Below are 18,062 nucleotides of genomic sequence, written 5' to 3'. Positions count from 1 at the left end.
ATGCCAGGGGTTTCAAAGGGATTAGTCCCAAAAATGCCACTTCATTTGTCCTTTGAACATGATGCCAGTTTATCAGGTAAGCAAAGCACCACTGTAATTCCAAAATGAACTGAAGGTGGGATAGGGCAGAATACTGTCTGGGAAGAGGATATGCAAGACGCTTTTTCAGATGGGCTTATGAATCTCATATAACCATTGCTTTAATCAGCAATATGGGAAACCACATGTGAAAAGCCAGTGATGAAACTCAGGTAACACTGATGACCCAATTCTATAACCTGATAGTTTTCCTACCTCATATTGCCTTTTGAAACGGAGATTTACTTAGTAGCAAAAAACAAACTTCCAAAATGCATATCTTAATGCAATGTGTCTTTTTTTTTTTTTTTGAATTTTATATTGAAGTTTGAATTTAAAATGGCTTTACATAATGCTTTTAAAACTATCTTAATATACTTATTATCTGTAGGAATGCAAAATCATATTTCTATGTCAACCACAGAGGTATTAAAGAATAGCTGCAATGGTATAGCCTCAAATACTAAAGAATACAGCTCATGCTGACATTGTTTCAAAACAGTTAAGCAGCTGGGCCAGTAGTGCTGGAACCATGAATGATGTTCACTGGACTTGGGAAAACTTTTCCTCACTTTTCATTTGGAAAAGTTTGATCATAACACTTCCTCATGAAAAAAACCCCATGGCTCCCCCTGTACATGAGACTATCAGAGCAATGCTGGGACCAAGACAGAAAAAAACCCAACTAAATGAAAAATAGAATAAAAGGTACATCTTAGTGACACTGAAGACAATAAAACCAGAATCTGAATTCCCAGTGGCATGTTAATGATCATAAAATTGGTTTCATGGCACAAGCAAGCAGGATGAATTTTTTATGTGTATTTTCACTCTTCATTCATTGGGTTAAATTGACACTGGCTATCAAAACTTGACTGAGATGAAAAGATTAAATGTTTTCTGCTTCAAGAAGCTTTTGTATCAAACTGAATTAAAGTTTATGGTGAGCTCTGAGCTACGCAGTAGTTGACAATGTGAATAGTCTTAAAGGTTTTATTGCTTTGACTAACTTTTAACCATTATATTAAATAAGGCCTTTATTGGTTTTTTACTTTTATTTGGGATTACATCACAATTATGGTCACTTTATGGCTTAATCTAATGCAAACCTAAGCATGAGAAGATGAATGATTCTAGATTTTAATTCTATGTTCCAAATCTGCTGCATTTCCATCTCAGGAAGTAAAGTCTTGCTTTCCTTTCATCCAGAAACTAGGATCATATGTCTTTTAAATGCCATAAGGAATTGATTTCCTATGTAAAATGTGTCTCTTTCCTACTAATAAAGATAAATAAAATATGTCAAGGTATAACTTTCTTTCATGTATTTTATCCAAAGAGTATAAAACAATTTCTGTGACAACGAGCAGGAGTAAATAGACTTACCAACCACAGAGTTCCTTAAACTCAGGTCAATTTGTATGATGTGCTGTATCTTGTATAATTAATTTAAAATCCACTTTTGTAGAATAGTGTAGCTTTAATACAGTGATGAAGAGTGGTACTAATACACTAATTTCTAGCCACTAATTTCTAGACAAGGAATTCAGGTGGTGTCTTAGAATGTGGAAGATGAATTTAAACCTATTAGGGTTAAAAAAGAAATTAAATTCAGGTCTTTAATTTCCTCTATATATGCCCCAAAAACCAACATATCCCTTGCTGTTCTTCAAAGGAAAATTTGTAGATGCTAAATATCACAACAGGGCTGGTTTTTGCCATTCTGTAACCAAAGGGGTTAAGGATGAAAGTTCTTTCCTCCTAACTGCTCGTATATGCAGTAAAAGATAAGAGAGACAGATAGAAAAGGTTAAGGCACACCTGACAGAACCAAGAGGTCTAGGATGTCTGGTTGAGGCTCAAGCTGAACAATATGACATTGATCTATGAAAATAATAACAAAAAGAATAGAGGACGTTGGTTCAAATGAAATGAGAAAGCTGTGGGTAATAGAAAAGTTACGAGTTTGGAAAGAATGGATCTAGGCAATATATTTACTTTCAACTTTTATTTTTTTTTTAAACAATTAATGATGTCAATATACTTCAATAAATGAATAAGAAAATGGTGGTGACAGAATAATAAATAGTCTAAAGGTTCCAAGTTGACTTAAGTCTGCTAAGTTGCAAATTTCCAAAATTTAGGATACTTTCCAGGTTTTTTTGTTAAAATTCAGCATATCACATACTGGAAATTCTATGTTACAATAGAGACTTTTATTTTCATTCCTAAGTATTTTAAGATTCATACAGCTGATCAGCCTTATGGAGTCCTAGGTACTGCAGTGTCTCCAAAGTTACACTTTATGTCAGCAGTAAGGATTTTGAAACTAAAGATACAGGTAAAGTTTTTTTGCAGTAAACGATTAAAGTTCCACAACTTTCTAAGTTTTCTCCTTCAGTTATATTTGGGCCTTAGAAGGTTAAGAGAGAAGAAGAAGAAGAATAAGAATACTACTATTTGTGGATTTCGCAGCTCTTTGGTACCACAGCTGCTTTTAAGAATACAAAACTAACTCTTCCCTACAATTATTCTGGAGTCAGCATAAGAGGAATTTGATGATTTCATGACCTGAAGACACCAGTGGAGCTGGGTGAGGTTTTTCCCCCCATGGCTTACAGAGGAAAAGTTGCTTTTTTTTCTGTTCCAGGACAGAACCTTGGAAACATAAGTATTATTCAGCCTTCTTCATCCTTTATTCAAATTTACTCTCAGGATTATAGAATACAATGAAGCTGCAGTCCAAAGCAATTAGGTATGAATGATCCATCAAGAAAATTTAATGTAACCCAGTAAATTACATTAAATTAGATTTTTCCTGATCTTAATTATGTTGGAAGCAGAGGCAGTATACACCAGGATCTTATTTCATGGCATGGTGCTTATTTATAACAATTCTTTAGAGGAAAAACCCAATGGTTTCCTAGTAACCGCAGTGACTGATGTACATATAAGTAGATCGATCACAACTTCTGAGAGAAAACTTGCAGTACTAAGCTAAATGAAAAGGAAAAATAAAAAGAGAAGAGATCCAGGGATAAGCTTTAAAAGCTCCCTTACTGCTGCTTATTGGGAGATGTTTCTGTTTTAGATTCAGAATTGAAATTCTTAACCAGAAGGCAGGCACCAACCCTTTTCCTTTTCTAAATGAAATAAAGGTCACTCTTTTCTTTTCCAATACAAGAGTTCAAGGGATTCTCATCTGATGTTCATTGGTTAAAACACTCGTCTCTGATGTACAAGTCCTGTGTCAAAATTCCCCTCTGCTTGTGGGTAAGGTTCAACATTACACTTTCAGTAGAAAAGCAGCTGAAAACATTCCCTTTCTGCTCTGTACTGACATCACTGTCCCTCAGCTGAGCCATCAAGACTGCAAAGCTTCTTTGTAGACTGGAGCACTTTGGTCATCTGGTTTGCAAGAGCCCTACAAATCTCTGTACTGGCAAAGCTGAGGAGCAGGAACAAGCAGCCAAGGGGAAGAGATGGCAGGTTTTTTCTCAGGCTGGTTTCCCTGCCAGATGGTTTGTTTGGCAAATGATGACCTGTGAGCAACGTGCCACCAAATGTAGTCACCACCAGACTGATCACAGCTCTGATGCAGGAGCAATTTTGAAACCCTGTGACTAAGCTTTTCCCATACAAGATCTAATAAAAGTTTATGTTTCTGCAGTACAGTGATTAAAAATTAATAGAACCAGAGGCTCCTGTGTTTCAGCTTCTGTTGCAGGCCTTTAATTACCTTATATGAGATAGCCATTAGGTAAAAATAAAGACATTTGCAGCTGCACAGCAAGCTTTCATCTGGGATTTCTTAACCTCTGAACAGATGACTTTACAAACAAAAGGATGTACTTCTAATGCATTTCTATTTTTCTAGGTAAGAATAATAAATTTATTTTTGAAAATAAAATTTTATATTTCCATTTCCAAGATTATGAGCACAAAATTGAAGTCGTTAAATTAGAGCGAATTGGATATCTTTACTAGTATTGCGTTTTGTGTTCGGGAGTCTCTGAGACTTAATGATTGCAAGAGTTCTGCAATTGCTATAGATGTCTCTATAAATGCTATAGAAAAACATGTGTGCTCAAAAGAAATTTCTGTGACTCAATCAGTACAAGCTAAGAATAAATAAAGTGAATCAATTGTTCCATTGTAAAGCAGTTTCTTCTTTTTAGAAATATTAATTGGAAAATTCTGTTCACAATAAACAGAACAGTCTGGGAAGCAGAGAAACAGAGATTATGAGATTTTATCATTGCACAACAGGATAGTGTAAGAAGGTGGAAAAAACCCCAATTAGCTAACAGATGTTTCAAGAATGAAACGTTAGTAAGAAGGAGTTAGCTCTATGCTGTTTCCTCACACAATTCTCACTGGACTAAATGCAACTCTTGAGCCAGAAAAGTTCCCAAAACTAGTACCAGTCTTTAATCTAGATTTGCATTCTCCAAGGACTTTCCCAACAGCAATGAAAGCTCCTGTTTATACCAGAAGAGGCCCAGAGATTGTACTGAGGATATCATTTGAATGGGAAAGCTTTTCTCAAAGTGCTTCAACCTCTGATATTCTTTGCAGCATTTTTGTCAGGATACAGGACTGAATGGATAAGGCACTGTAGCTATGTACTGAAATCCCACTAGGGAAAATTAAACTCTTACTGAAAAGAACTAAAATTTTATGACTGGTTATTTCAGATAGAATCTTTTACCCTCTAAGAGCTTTTGTTGCAAAGAAAGAGACTTCATATTTTATTCTGGATAAATAAAAAAAATATATCCAAAAAAACCCCTACTTTGGTTTCGAATCAGTTAAGTGGCTATTATTGCATCAAAAAGGATACTTTCATTTAAGGCAGAAAATAAATGATTGCTGCTATCCTATTTATAAATTGATACTGGTTAAAATTCTGCCAACTCTCTGTATTGAATCTATTGAGCTACTGATGACAAAGCAGCTTTTCCTTTTCTGCTGTTAGATGATTGGAATAACTAAAGCAAAGTTTCATAGCAGGACAAACTGCTACAAAGCAAAACATTTATTTTGCAGTAATGATGCAGTTGGATTGGAAGGGCATTAATTGGTACAACAATTATTATGCTGTCACTCACAAAAAGATGCAATGGAAGGCAGCAGATGGAAACTGAAAAACAGCATAAACTACATTACAGCATATTGATTTCCATATACTTATTGAAAGTGAAACTGTGGGCCTGATTCAGTTCCAAATAAAGAAATATGAATTTTTCTTTGAATTTAACTGCAGTTGAAATTAAAACTCCAGGGAACACAGCTGGGCTCCAACTTTCATATATGCTAAAATAATTTTGGATTTAATTCCACCAGAAACATATATCTTTCTGAAGGGAGAAAGAATATAAAGAAACCTAATTTTTGAGATAGATTTTTAAGATAATTGTATAATCTGTTTAATATTAATACTTTTGAATAAAACTAATTTAAATTGAGAATAAAATACATAGGAAATATATGAAGAGAGTGAATGACAAACTCTCAGCCTCCCCTTTAAAAATATTTCTTTTCCATTCTAAATTGAAAAAAGAATTTCATTTTCCTCAGAATTTGAAACAGAAATAGTAATTTTTTTCCTGTTCAGCATCAAGATTAGTAAGTACCTAAGTAGATACATATTTGTTACAGAGCCATATCACTTTCCAGAATTGGAGGACTATTATTTAACTTAAAAGTCTTTGTCATCATCATCAAGACCTCCTCTAGAAAAGGAGCTTTACATATGCAGAAGAGTGCAGGATTGCCAGTTTAAGACTAGTAGATTTACAGTATGCTGATTTTCAGCATTCCAGTTTTGGCACAAAAATGCTGGAGTTCCAAGAAGAGCATGTCTACATGACAATAGAAACACAGAAAAATTGTTTCAATACCTACAATGTGAAATGCTTGTAAATATTATGCACAGGAAAAACAAGCATTATTTCATTTATACCCCTACCTAAAATAGCAGGTATTTAAAAACAGCATAGTGAAACATGTAATTAAAGCCAATGTATTGACAGAAGGCCAGGTCAGCTTAATTGCTGCTGTGTTTTTCTGGGAAGTGTTTTTAAATACTTACTGTCCTGCTGCATTTAACCTCTGAATCACCTACTTAGACTATCACTAGTTAATGTAGCTCCTGTGGTAGAAATATTAGGACATCAATCACATCTTTCTCAAGGGTTTGTAGGTTTATCTTCCTCTCTAATTTTAATTGGCTTCCATTAGGATTTTTTTCCTAATAATGCATTTAGGTGTGTTTATAAAGGGAGGAGACATATATAAATCCCTGCTACCTACCATCTCCACCCAGGACAGAGAAAAGCAAATTATTTACACATCTCACATTACCCAATAGTATTTTCAATTTTTGCTCACGTTTCTACTGCCAAAATCTGACACATATTTGGAAAAACTGATCTATTTTACATATTATATCTCCTTGACTGGTACTCTTCTATTTATTATCTGTAACTGTAGGCATGTGTGCCTGAACTTCAAGGAGATTAAATAAAAGAAATTGGAGCAGCAATTTTTTTAGTTTTGTGTGCTGAGCCAATGTGTAGGTAAGCATAATAAGCCTGTAGTTTGCTTTCTTACATTGTCTTCCATATAAAGACCACAGCAGTCCTTGCAGAGATTAATTAATTTTGTCTTTGAAGCTTTTTGCACTTGTGTTAATGTTGGAGTACTAAACCAACCTCCTCTCACCCTCTGTCCTGAGTCCAGCTCTTTAACAATGCCAACACAGTCGAAGAAGGTTCAATCATGTTCCCACTTGACACAAAATTAGGCTGAAGTCCAAATTTGCTACAAAACAAACATACTTTTCCAGTTGAACACTCTCAAAAAGAAGGATTTCTGAGTTTGGTTTCATGGATTCTATAGAAGTGAAATTTTGTGCAGTGATAGTTTAATTTTTTAGTTTATTGGTTTAAAAGTATTTTTCAGGGAGCCCTGATAGCCTGGCATTGAGCAGCCTCATCTTGTGACCAAAATAATTCTGTAATGCAACAAAATAATTTATTTTTAGAAATTTTTCTTGTGAGAAAAAAAATCCTCTATTAAAAAAAAAAAAAATCAGCTAAGGAAAGTATTGAGCTGCTCTTCCTGACCTGACTAAGTTAGGGGAGTTGCAGGTTTCTCTGAACCATTACAAGGATGATCCAAAATTTGTGTGTATGGAGAAGTGAATATGGTCAAGGATTTTGTTTTGTACTGAAAGATACAGGCATCACGACCTTGAAGAAAAGCTTTCAAGAGGAAATGTGGGCAGTTTAGTACTAAAATGTCTCAAAATGCCAGCAAGTTAATTAACAGCAAATAAAATCTTGAATGAGTGCCCTAACAAAGCTACCTGAAAAGGCTGAGTACTTTGTCCATGGTGGCCTAATTTATTCTTTAAACCACAGGCTCAGTCAACCAGAAACTAATATAAAACATCTCCACATAAGTTGTAAAATTGAGGTTTATAATGAGAATACTAGCTGTTTCTGAACTTGTGTCTGTGCCAAGTAAATTTATTTCATTCACCACAAAAGTAAACAAAGACTAAGGATTTTTATACATAATGCATATAGTTTCACTTTCCTATTCAAGCTCAAAACTCAATGAACTTTTTAAACAGAAACTTCACAAAGCAGACATTCCATGTTGGTAATACTAAGGAAAAAAAAAGGTAGAGGAGAAATTTCTGGAAGTGACAATTTCCTTCACTTCAAGGAACAGTTGAATGAGATCCAATTGCAAAATGCAAGAAATAACAAGAAAAGAATGCACTGATCCTAAGTTCATATGGGAAAGGCTAAAGTGGGGGAAGAGACAACAGCTAGGGAAAACTTCAACAAGAAAATTATTTTAGTGTTTATTTTGTATCATGCAGACATAACAAACCAACAAAAGAAAATACTCAGAAAAATTAACCTGCTCCTGGGATAATTGAAAAGCAGGAAGAATATGAAGCTAGTGAAAAAAGAAACAAACGTGAAGGATTGATAAAATTGTGTGGATTGAGTTACTTTTTCTTACATAATTTTCTGCTGTGTCTAAGTAGGTAGAGCTCCACGCTTGGCTATTTGCTTTTGACTCCTGGGTAGAGCATGAAGTCATTATGACAGCCAACTGATGGTAGATCTCTGGGCAGAAATTGACTTGGAGTATAATTTTCTTTTACATCCTTGCAAAGTATATGTACCAGAATAATTTAAAGCTGGTAGCTATGTATGTAGTGTCATCATCCTAGTTTACCAATTTTTTAGCTCAGTGTTCACTTTTCCCGTCCTCAAAATGTTTATGTTGTACTTTTATTACAGCCAAACTAAATGCCCCTTCAAAAGAGAGATTTTATCAGATAGATTATTTAAAAATCAATGCCTAAATCTATCACTGATATAACAGAAAGCATCTTACTGAAAAATTCAATGTAAAAATGCAAATTTATACATTGCATATCACTTTGATGATATGGAATATGTCACTGTTAAATATTTATTGCATTTCAAATCATGTTAACATTTCCCCTTGGATACACTATTCCAGAAAACTCTATACAGGCCTGATGAAATTCAGCTGATACTACAGAGATGGAGTTAAACAGTGAATTTCTAATTTAATATTAGTATATCTAAAGTGAAATGAAGGAAAAATTTACTTACATCCATAAAAACTGTGTAGTGTGGAGATAGTACACAGCCTTTGCAAAGGGGGTACTGTTGCAGGTTCTATTGATTGATCGGTGCTGTTTAATCTTGTGGCTGTTATAATTCTGCTGATCTTTATATTGGCCAATATTTCCTGGCCTGGTAGCATTTTCATTATAAACACTCCATTCACAAAGATTTATCACTGGACCATAAAAAAATTGCCATAAAATGAAACTCAGCACATGAGGTCTGAGAACGAAGTCAAAGAGCAAATTTAATCTGACAGGATGGAGGGAATATGTTTTTCACCACATTTTATGTAAGTAAAAATACAGCCTTGATTGGAAAAAAAAATTAAAAATAGAGAAAAAATTGGCAGGCAGTAAAGCTTACATTGCTTAACATAGGGAAAATGGGGATAAAGGATTTATGCAAGCCCAAATTGATATCCATTCTACAAAAACTATATTTAAAAGACAATTTTATTATGTGAGTAGAACTAAAAACATATAAAACATAAAGTCTAAGACATGCAGGTGATACATCTGAGCCCTTCCTTTTGTGCTCCCAGTTCCTCTTTGCACACCTGAAGAGCTAGGGAAACAGGGAGAATAATGTAAGCAAAACTAACCCTTATCAAAAACAAAGACACAAAAGAGGCAAATAAAATTGCAAAACGCGTTTTATGCATGTTTGGTTTCCACTCTGGAGTCAGATATGCTCCACTTCTGGGTTGTTCAAAGAGGCAGGAATGCCTGGCTATTGGAAATGGTTTTGAGATGTAACAGGACCATCATTTTAGTATCAGCTGTGCCTGAGATTACCTCAGCAAATGGATGCACTGCAATTTTAGTTCTGTTTGAGCCATGCTAGAGATTTTCACTGCACAAAAGCAGCAGAATTCATCATTTGTTTTTGATCATTTTCCTCTACCTCTGTTACAAAGCTCAGAGTCATTCCATTACTGCACTTCCATTGAAGGAACTTCCCTGAGGACAAAGTGCCATTCAAACCATAGACAATGTTGTCCAAGAACAGGAAGAAGTCTTGGACTCTGGTAAAACACCTTTCCTTCAAGGAACTTTCTATTTATGTTGTAACACAGGGAATTAGCCTTGCTTGTGTGTATTTTGCTGTGAAGAGAAGGAGGAGGGTGGTTTGTGGGAGATAAAGAACACCTTTCCCAGTTTGATAAAATGAGCTATTTAAACTTACTAAAGATTTTCCATTTTTATTTTCTGCCACCAATGAGAAAAATTCAGAGAAGATCTCCCATTAATATATGCAAGTATGAAACACAGCTTTCAGAACTTCTACCTTTCAAAATCAACTTTTTTACCCATATATTAAATGGGTATATTATATGAAACCATTTGTTATTCAGATATGGGCTCTCTATGAAATAACTTTCTATGAAATTGTCCTTAGAAATAATCTTTAGGTGACTTTAATGTTATTTCAAGCTGCAACTAGACAGTAATAGTAGATGCCATGTAAAAGTGAAATATTGTATTAGCTGATAATTAACTCTCTGGAAATGTTAAAAAGTTTACTGAAACACTTGACCAAGTCAGGAAGACATACCTCTCCAGCAGTTCTAAAGGAGAAAGGATTTAATTTTTTTTTTTAAATGCAATTTGGAATTATAAGACTTGAGACAGTAGGCACAGTACACAAAAAAATACAGAAATTGATTTTATGACATGTATTTGAGGTATATTTTGAGGTGTTTGGTAGTGCCCATTGCAAGTGGTTGAACAGTATATAAAATGGATGGAATAAAGGAAAGGTTTCTGCCTGTACTGAGTGTAACAGCACTCTGAGTTCTTTTGTTCCTTGTAGAGATTGCATATATAAAATATGTGGCAAAAAGGCAATTCACAGAGATGAAACAAATTATTTTCCTCTATAATTTATTCTCTAAAATAAAGAAGTTTATTGATTTTTAGATTATAGAAGTTTAATTGGAATAAAGTAGATGCCTAAAACATCAATGAAGCACTCAGGAAAGTTAATCCATTTTTCATGACTCTATAAATAATTTCTTCTAGCTGTAAAAGCCTTCAATTACCCACCAGGAAATCAAAAACAATGGCTCTAATTCACTGAGGGATGCAAGTGATGTGCTTTTGCTTTTTTTTTCCCTAAAAGGGAATTCACTGTGATTCAGTTCGTGAACAAACGGTGCCATTTTTATTACACTTGTGTAACAATAGAGGAAATGAGTGGAGGTAAATCTGGAAAGGGGTGTCAAGGAATTTGATCTGCTTGTTTCTGGAGATGGGAGGAGTCCCTTTTCCTTTTTCAGACAACAGAAGAAACAGCTTAAACCTTCCTTCCACACCCATCTCCCCCCCCCAAAATAAGCAAATAAACAGAACATGAAAAGCAATTATAATAGTAAAAAACACTGAAAGTACCACCCATGTTCCTTCTCTAGAAGATAATTTCTAAAAGTGTAAATATTTTGTCCTGTGTTTTGCTTTTTTCCATTCCTTAGCTGAGGATGGCTTTTTGTTAGCATTCCTTTTGTGGCCTCTCAAATCACAGAAGCTGTTTGAGCAGCTCAGCAGCAGTCCCTTCAAAAGATTTCCTTAATTCCAGCTGCTGGGAAGAGTCCTGACAGACCCAATTGACTGATCTGCTGAAGCAGGAAGGGGTAGAGAACTATCACCTCTTAAATGACATTCATCCTGTCCTCTCTCACTGCCTGTTAGTTAAGGGTTACTAAAGCAGCCAGGAAATGACAAAAAAGCGTGCCACAGCACAAGACAATAAGCAGCAATCATATCAGAACATGGCATGTACAAAGTAATTACACTTCCTACAGACATTTAGAGAAAAGAGTGTGACATTAAAGCAAGGCACTTTACTGATGGCCATTTTGCCATTGGCTCTAACTGTTAAGAACTGTAACACAAATTTTAAATTAATTATGAATGTCTGCAGTTGTAGCATGCACGTAAGAGATGCTGAGGTGAACAAAGATGAATTAATCTCCCAGAAGGGTTGAGTGCTACAGGTATTGGTGGTTGGTAGCAGTTTAGCTAACAGCAAGATGGAGCCATCAGCAATAGAAGGGAAAGAAAAGTAATGTAGAGGATTCACTTCACAGTTTCTTAATGAAATCTCTGGAATTTCTTACATATAGCTAGACCATCCAGTGCTCCAGTCATTTGCAGCTATTGGTGGTCACACAGTAGCATGTGAAATGCAGAAATCGCAGCTCAGATACAAAAGAGATTCAAACCAGCTTCTGCCACCATGACTTGCTGCCTTTTGTGCTATTATTTTTCCTTTCAGTACCTATTATAGCAGAGCAGCATATAATGTGGAAGCATACAGTATGAGACAGTATTCCTGAGTGATGGTACTACTTCTCCATGAACACTGCAAAAATTATTACCTTGCATGTAAATTTTTAGGTTTACTAGTACAGCTCTAAAAGGAAGGAAGTAAATAATAGAATACAAGTAGTTTTATGGCTGGACAAAAAAAAAAAGAAAGAAATTTAGAGAGCTGAAAATCAGCTGTGATTTAAAAGGAAGTTAAAGTATGAATTCAGCAGAGATGACAACTCTGTGGGTACCATATCTGGTGAAACATGATATCATACTTTTACACTAAGGCAAAATGGCAGCTTGGACAACTGTATTGTATGAGGTACTGGCTTCAGGTTGTAAGAGTAAAACCAAACTAAAATTAAACATATATATTCTCTATTTTAAAAGTAAAATTTAAAGGGAAACAACTAATAAAACAAATAAAAAATTAAAACCCCAACAAATAAAAAACCCAAGTCGTCCCCCCCTCCCCCACCACCGTCCCCAACAATTTCATAAGCAAATGACTTTTACCAGTTTTTGTAATTGATGTCTTTATAACCTACTCTCCCTGGAGCAATAATAATTAGAAATTAGAAATTGTGAGGACTTTTACTGATCACTTTTTAAACAGAACAAAGCAGTAATGTGTATTCCTTAGCTGAGTCCTCAGGCTGAGGTGTGAGATAACTCTTATGGAGCAGGTTTGCTATTAACAAAATATAGATGGGTATTTATTCCACAACCAGAAAAAGAGCTAAAATATTTTGTTTTATAGCTCACACCAGTGATTACTGCACTATCCTGATTAGTCAGAACACTGATTCTGCACCACAAAATCACCATAACTACATCCCATTGCTAGAATGTGCCATTAAAATAATTTTCTTTATGTAGTGTTGCAGCTGCAGACATGATCAGTACTAAGGCACAGAAGAGGGAGCATTCTGTAATTCTTGGAGAGCTTTGTCTCTCACATGATCTTTGCATTCTTTTAAGATTTTACGTTTTCCTTCATAAGTAGGAGAATGGGATCCAGTTAGTTACTTTCACTTATGTCTCTTTTCAAAGAATATTTGATGAAACACAGCAATGGCTACAGAAGTCTCTAAAGCAGCTCAGAAATTGAGGTACTACCACAAAATGTCTGCCAGCCAGTAAGCAAAACCTGGCTTCATAAATTCCCTTTGAAAAATGAAACAAACATTTTTTGACTTTTGAGAACAACCATTTACTAAAAAAGGAAATTTTCTGGGATGTGAAATCTGTCTGTCCTTTTACCTTAGTGGATAATCTGGAGGTGAATTTAAAATGTGACTGGGGAGCTCTCTAAATTTTAGAAGGTATTCAGATCTGCTGCTGAGGGCTGTGAACCATATGCTTTGTGCCTACAAAATGTGTTTCTCAGACAATACCGAGGGAATTCCATAGAAGCAATGAGCAAGGGGAAATCCAATTTTTATATCTTTGGTAAAATGACTAAATAGCAATGACTCAGGCAGCTGGACCATCATGATCCATTACAGATTCATCCTTTCCCTACTAAATTGTTACTTTCAGAGCAAAAATAAGGAAGCATTAGCAGCAAGGAACACAAAATGCAGTGTTGCCGTTTCTACTGACCAGCTATTATTTGTCTTCATTTTAAAAATTAATTGCCTCGAAAAAGTTGTAGAGATATACCAAAATATCTTGAATTTCCTGCCCCCCAAAAGCAAAGAAAAAGAGAAGGGAAGTTCTGGGAAGTTCTGGGAAGTTCTGGGAAGGGAAGCTCTGGGAAGCGAAGAAAAGAGAAAATGAAAAGAAAAAAGAAAAGAAAGAAAAGAATAAAATAAAAAAAAAAAGAAAAGAAAAGAAAAGAAAAGAAAAGAAAAGAAAAGAAAAGAAAAGAAAAGAAAAGAAAAGAAAAGAAAAGAAAAGAAAAGAAAAAAGAAAAGAGAAAAGAAAAAAGAAGGAAAACCACTACAGGACATGCTGTTTTATGCAACAGCACCTTTGCAAGAAGTGTGCTGGGGAAAAAGTAAGCATTATCTTAGTATTTTAACTTTGAACTGAGTAAAGCAGGCAAATAGCGTTCTTTGCTAAGTTTAAGAACAGTGGTGCCATCTGACAGAAAGCTTTTCCTTCTTTCCTCAAAGTAGAATTCAGTTTTTGATTTACTCAGCATCACCTTTTGATCAAAGACTTTACATCTACTGTAGTCACTTCTGTGATTTCACACAAAATACTTTCCAGTTCTTTTGATGCCCTGTTTTTGCCTAATAAGAGCCTAATATGCACATATCTTTAACTTACCAACCAGAAGCTATGAAACCAGTCAGAATAATTTCAAATTATGATCATTATCAAATCACTAAAATGATCTGTCCCTTGCTCAATCCACCTCTGATGTAGGAATAGGGTTGGAAGGATTCCAGCTTTCTAATCTTTCTGCCTGGAATGCCATGCAGAGGGTAAAGCACTCTTCTCATTATTCTGCAGTATCAGCAATCACTGTGCTACCTGCTTTACCCCTTGATGCTCAAAGGTAAAAGTACATGGATGGAGTACAGTCCTTTTCTAGTGACAAAAGGGAGCACCTCTTCAAACAGAGCCTCTTCCATTTCCCTCCCATTAGCATCATCTTGTAATGGCTCTGACTCCTGCCTAACTAGAAACAGCTAGAAAGCAGAGTTATTACAGTAGGTCTTGTCTGTAAATTTAATTATATTAAATGTGCATTTCCAAAGAGAGGTAGACTTTGTGATGATTTTTTTTCATATCATGATGGCTGCTATAAAGTATTTATAAAAATTTTTTTTTCCTGCGTCTTTCTAAAGTCCGCTATTTAATTTATTTTTGTTGCTATATACATCATTTAATATTATATATTAAGTTAGGAAGGTTGCTTTTGTTTTTAACTAAACAGCAAATAACAAAACAACCTAACCACCCACCCCCCAAATATTATTTGCAGATGAGAGTCTTACATATAATTTTAATATGATAAATGATAAAAAGATATATAGTTGACTTTAAAATTTTGAGAAATATTAGTTTTAATAATAAATTAAAATATTATTTTAATTTAAGAATTTAAATATTGTCAAGCAATAGATGGTGGAAAACTTTTTCATGAGAAGATCCGATATAACTTTTCTAAAGCTTCATACAACCTCCAATTTCATATTTCCATACCATGTTTTTTAAGTTCATCAGCAACATAATGCATAAATGTTTTTCATTAAGCATTAGAGAGTGATTTGCAAAAAATGCAAGATCTAACAAATCTTAAAAATATTATAGTAGAGCTTGAATGTTTTTGAAGTTTACTATTTCATTATTTTTTACCAGAGAAAGTAGGATTTATTTATTTGTTAGATTTATTTCATTCACCTAGACTGTCTCAGGTAAAAAACCCTCTTTCTCTACTATGTGTTCCTCAAGAGCTTATACATTTAAAAGGGGCCTTGATAAAAAAAGATGCTTTATAGGGCATATACTAAATATTATTGAGGGAAACGAAGAGAAATATATGAAAGTATAGCAGGCTGTGACACACAGTTAACCATTTTATCACCTATAATGTGTCTTGCTGGACTCTTTTGGCTGATTACCTGTCTTAGAAACTCTAAATAAATCTGTTTTTATAAACTGGTGCTTTATCAGCTGGAATATCATTGCTGTTTAAAATATTTTAATATCTCAGCTCTATTTATCACAGCTGCTGTCATGTCACAGCACTTAGCAGAACATCCCACTGTCATATGAGAACTTAGCACACCTGCTGAAAACTGTGAATATTAATTGACTGTATCACAATGCAAGCTTTTTTCATGCACCAGGAAAGTGTATAATTTGGATACAAAACATCTGGATGAGAACGACCTGGTCCGACCTAAAAACTGGAAATTTTTCCCCCAAGAGATTTAATTTCCTGATAATACAATAGTCCATTATATTTCACATTCAGTTGTACTTTTTGCCAGACCGAGTTTTGCTGAGAAATAATTAGTCAAAAATCCCTCACTTGTTGTAACATTCTTGATGCGTTGAATTACTTTTTTTTTTCCTCCCACCACCAAAACAACACCGAAGCAGAGCACAGCTTTTTGTGCACCCAGGCATCACTCCAAGCTCCATCACTGTCCAGACATCAGCTGCAGACACACAACTTCAGCTCCTTCAGGGGGATTGGTCCTGAATGGCACCAAAATGACTTTGTGCTTTGAAAGCAAAGGCTGATTGAGGCCCCAATGCTTTGGTCTTCCCCCAGTGAAGGCTCAGAGCCTCCTGGTGCTGCAGCCACACCTCGGGACCCCGCGGTGCTGGGGTCTGTGTGTGCAGCATGACAGCTGAGTACAGCGGCATCAAAAACCTCCCCGGCCTCATTCAGCAATTGGGGCTCTGGCTGCAGCTTCACAGAGCTGCAGCCAGCTTTCTTTACACTGTCCACTGCCCAGATAATTGGTGTGACATTTCATTCCTCCCTTCGCCAGGAGAAGGCATTTGGGCAGAAAGTTCCCTCTCCCAGTCCGTGCCTCCAGCCCCAAGTAAAAAGGGCAATTATGTTTCCTGGTTCAGAGGCTGACACCTTTTCCAGGCTGGTCAAGAGCAACCTTCCCCTTCTCTATCACCCTGCTGAAAACAAGACGTGATAGAAAAAGAGACCAAATGTAATTCACATTGTTAGGTAGTTATATGCAGAAAAAAGCTGCCAGTTGGATAATTAGGGATGATGCCTGTGGTGCCTTTCCTTCCTGCCCATTTTGATGCCTAAGCAGAATTTTTTGCCAAATACGTGGCCTGTAGGTTTAACTATTTCAGACAAACCAGTGGATTAATACTGACCTTCTAGATTAAAAATTGTAGCTCAGTTTGCTGTTTTTCCCTTTGTCAATTTTGCTCTTTGATAGTCTTTGGGGAATGGGACAATTTATATCACTACATTTCAGTTTCATATATTGGTTTATATCTTGAATTTCTGAGAATTTCCATCTCTCTTTCACTATAGAAGAATCTTTATATTTTAATACAAATGTAAAGGTCTACAGAAATTCTGAAAACAGAGTTAAAGTATGAAACACAAAAAGTTATTTTAACCTTACACGTTAGATTTAAGTCACAAGAAGATTTATTGGATGTGAAACTGACATAGTATTCCTTTTTTTAGCATTCACTGCCTGCAACAGAAGAAAAAGATTATATCTTCAACAAGACAACAGATTCAATCCAAGTAAGAAACTTAGGAATATTGTTCCAACTTAGCATTTTTACAGTCAAGACATCATAAGGGTGATGTGATGAAATAAAATAGATAAGTAGCAGTTAAGGAGTACCAACTCTGTGTTATCTGCTGCAGTATTGTCTTTCAAGAGATCACATGCAGCCTCCCTCAAATAAAGAAAGAAGAAATAAGGAGAAAGGCTTTACCCTGTAAGCTACTATAAAATGTACAAAGACAAGCTACATTCACCAGAGGGCAACCCGGCACTTTCCACCATGGTAATGTTCTGTTTTATAAATATTTATATATCTATAAGCCAGCTATAGTCAGATTCGCCAAAGCTCATAAACAGAAAAGCAACAAACATGGCAGCTAAGCTATTTCCAAGTGAAACAAATTGAGAGCATCTCAGAATAAAAAGAAAGACCAATAGGAAATGCCTCTAAGTTTTAAAACAGCATAGCAGCATTCAAAGCCTTTATTTTCTTTATTGTTGCAGATATCTGTAAGAACAGATGGTTCCAAAAAGATGTGTTTCCATTTAGGCTTCTGCCATACTGTATTTATGAGAATGCATAGTCACAAGACATATGCCACCTGGCTTTGAGCTGTGACTCGTTCAGCTGAATAACTGTATTAGGTGAAAGTCTTTTGCAACACTGAAGAGGTTGCTGGAGTTTTGTAGGAATAGCAGTCCTGCAGTTTGAAGCATTTCACCCTTTTTCAGGAAGAATAATTATACCTGATATTTTTTTCAGAAGAAAAAGTAAGGAAGAAGAAAGAGTAAGTGGTTCTTGT

General features: G+C 35.3%; 1 protein-coding gene across 1 annotated transcript in view; it reads right to left on the bottom strand.

The window, feature by feature from the left end:
• Positions 1-18,062, bottom strand: part of DOK6 (docking protein 6) — a 249,661-nt gene that overhangs the window by 11,855 nt on the left and 219,744 nt on the right. The window lies entirely within an intron of this gene.

This window comes from Lonchura striata, chromosome 1, assembly GCF_046129695.1.
Source record: "Lonchura striata isolate bLonStr1 chromosome 1, bLonStr1.mat, whole genome shotgun sequence".
Classification (NCBI taxonomy): Eukaryota; Metazoa; Chordata; class Aves; order Passeriformes; family Estrildidae; genus Lonchura; species Lonchura striata.
This window is presented reverse-complemented; position numbering and strand designations above follow the sequence as displayed.